Here is a 2,830-nt window from a genome sequence, read left to right on the forward strand (position 1 = left end):
GCGCCGTGCTCCTCGGTCCAGGTGTCCCCAGAACTGCAGCGGCCCCTCAGGACGATTGGGTGTGGGCTTCAAAACAAGCCAGGCCTGGCCAGTTGCTCAGTGGTTAGAGCGTAGGCCCATGGACCGAAGGGTCACGGGTTCGATTCCTGGTCAAGGGCACATACCTCGGTTATGGGCTCCACCCCCAGCCGGTTCAGGCATGTGCGAGTCTCTCTCTCTCACCTTTCTCACTCTCTCTCTCTCTCTCTCTGCACCCCACCCCACCCCCAATCCCTCCCTTCCACTCTATCTAAAAATCATTGGAAAAAATATCTTCGGATGAGGATTTTAAAAAACAAACAAAAACAAGGCCAGAGCCCCAGACAGAGGGGACACCTCCTGCCCCTGCCCGCTGCCCCTCCCCCGCCTTCCCTGGCCTCTCGGTGGGCACGGGGCAGCCTGCTCTCCACCGGGTGAGGGTGTGAGTGAGGACCCTGGTCCTGCCTCGCTCACGGGGGCTTCAGGAAGGAGGTGTCCGGGGCTGCAGGGCCCTGTTTGCCGTGGCCCAGGTCCGTGGTCGCCTTCCAGCAACTTCCCGGGAAGAGATCAGCCCTTAAACCGTGGGCGTGGCTCCTGTCTGGTCGGAAGGTGCGTCACAGCTGCTGGCTTTCAGGAGCACAGCTGCGGCCGCTGAGGATGCTCCGGAGGGTCGGGCCTGGGTCTCCGGAGAGCCTTTCGCTGCTCCAGCCCAACTGAGATCCTCTCCCCTCTCCCCACCTGCACCAGCGCTGGTCCTAAAGGACCCGGTCCCCAGAGAAGCCGAGGCTCTGCTACGTACCCTGGTTCCCACCCACCCGCCCATCTCACTGCTCACCTGCGGCCTCACCACCTTCGCTGAGGGGGGTGGTGACCCCTTTAGTTCCTGGCCAGGACACCCTTTCTGGGAGTCGGCCTGGGATTTCACTCCTGAGAATCCAGAGGCCGGGCTGCAGATAAGGCTGGGGTGTTCATCGCAGGGATATGTTCCTTTCAGGAGATCAAAAGAAAGACAAGAACAGCCAACAGAACACTCCTTATTTACACTCATCTGATGTTCCAGGCCACATTCTTCCCCTTGCCCTCTGCCCCCCACGTCCTGAACCATCTGAGGGCACCTGACCCTGGAGCTGGCAGATGGAAGGCAACACGTGGTTCTTAAATCCCACCCACCACTTGGGAGCCCCCTGGGGAGCAAGCCCTTGGGATGACCTCAGTGGCCTCCAGAACACCCCCGCACCAGCCAGCTGCCAGGGGTGATGAGGAGACTCCCTGCCCACGTCCTCTCTTCCAAGGGGAGCTCAGGATTGGGAGACTCAAGGACAGGGGAGGGTGAGCGAGGAATGTGCCTCCCAGGATGAAGGACAGTTGCAGTTGTTATCTGTTCCCGCTGACCTCAGGGCAAGAGGGGAGGACTTGGGCCAAAGGCTGGAAAGAACCTCCGGACTCACAGGGAGGCGGTGCGGGCGCCGCTGTGGAGTCTGAGTGGAGTGGGCCCTTTGCTGGGAGCTCCCCCACACCCGCTCCCGTCCGAACGCCGCCTCAGCCCTTTTCCTTTGCTGAGACCTGAGACTGTGAGGTAACAACTCCAAGACAAGAAAGAGGCGAGTGCAGCCGGGAGAAGGGCTGAAATGAAACCGCTCTGCACAGCCTTGGCAGCGTGAGGTGCATGCTGGGCGGCCGGGAGGCTGTACACCAGAGCCTCCGCACAGGGGCCAGGGGCAGGCAGCTCAGCCCTCTGGGCTTTGGTCTCACCCTCGGTGAAATGGGGAGGCGAGCCCTGGCTGGGCCTGCATTGGAAGTGCTGTGATGGCCTGGCCGGCGTGGCTCAGTGGTTGAGCGTCGACCTACAAACCAGGAGGTCATTGTTCGATTCCCCGTCAGGGCACATGCCCGGGTTGCGGGCTTGATCCCCAGTGTGGGGTGTACAGGAGGCAGCCAATCAATGATTCTCTCTCATCTGATGTTTCTATCTCTCTCTCCCTCTTCCTTCCACTCTGAAATCAATAAAATATATTTATATGTTTTAAAAAGAAGTGTTGTTATGAATAGCGTCTTAGGAAATATGTGATTTACTTGTAAAATATGGAGAAATACTGCTCTCATCAGCTCACCTTCCCACTCAGAGGGGACAAGGAAGGTGTCCCTGTGCTGGGAGGGAGAGCCAGGTGATACTGAAGATCCCTTCCACTTCAAAGAGTCTATGTTATAGTTTCATCTTTCCGCCATGAACTTCACTCAACCCACTCTTCCTTCGAGCAAGGCAAGGACGCAGCGTGTGTGAGCCGGCAGCTCTCCGGACACTTAGAATAAAGCTGACCCAGGGCCCTGACCGGCTCGGCTCAGTGGACAGAGCGTCGACCTGTGGACTGAAAGGTCCCAGGTTCGATTCCGGTCAAGGGCATGTACCTTGGTTGCAGACACATCCCCAGTAGGAGGTGTGCAGGAGGCAGCTGATGGATGTTTCTCTCTCATCAATGTTTCTAACTCTCTATCCCTCTCCCTTCCTCTCTGTAAAAAATCAATAAAATATTTTTTTTTAAAAAAAAAAAAAAAAGCTGACCCAGGGCCACCACATGGAGGGGCATTATGCTGAGTGGATTAAGCTGGTCAACAAAAGAGAAATACTATAGGATTCCACCTACACAAAACACCTGAGCAGTCAAGTCTAGGGAGACAGTGGAATGATGGTTCCAGGGCCTGGAAGGGGGGGGAAATGGAATTAGTGCTTAATGGGGACAGAAGTTCAGTTTGGGAACATAAGGAAGTGGTGACGGTAGCAAGACAATGTGAATGTACTTGATGCCACTAAACT

The sequence above is a fragment of the Myotis daubentonii genome, chromosome 9 (assembly GCF_963259705.1).
Source record: "Myotis daubentonii chromosome 9, mMyoDau2.1, whole genome shotgun sequence".
Lineage (NCBI taxonomy): Eukaryota > Metazoa > Chordata > Mammalia > Chiroptera > Vespertilionidae > Myotis > Myotis daubentonii.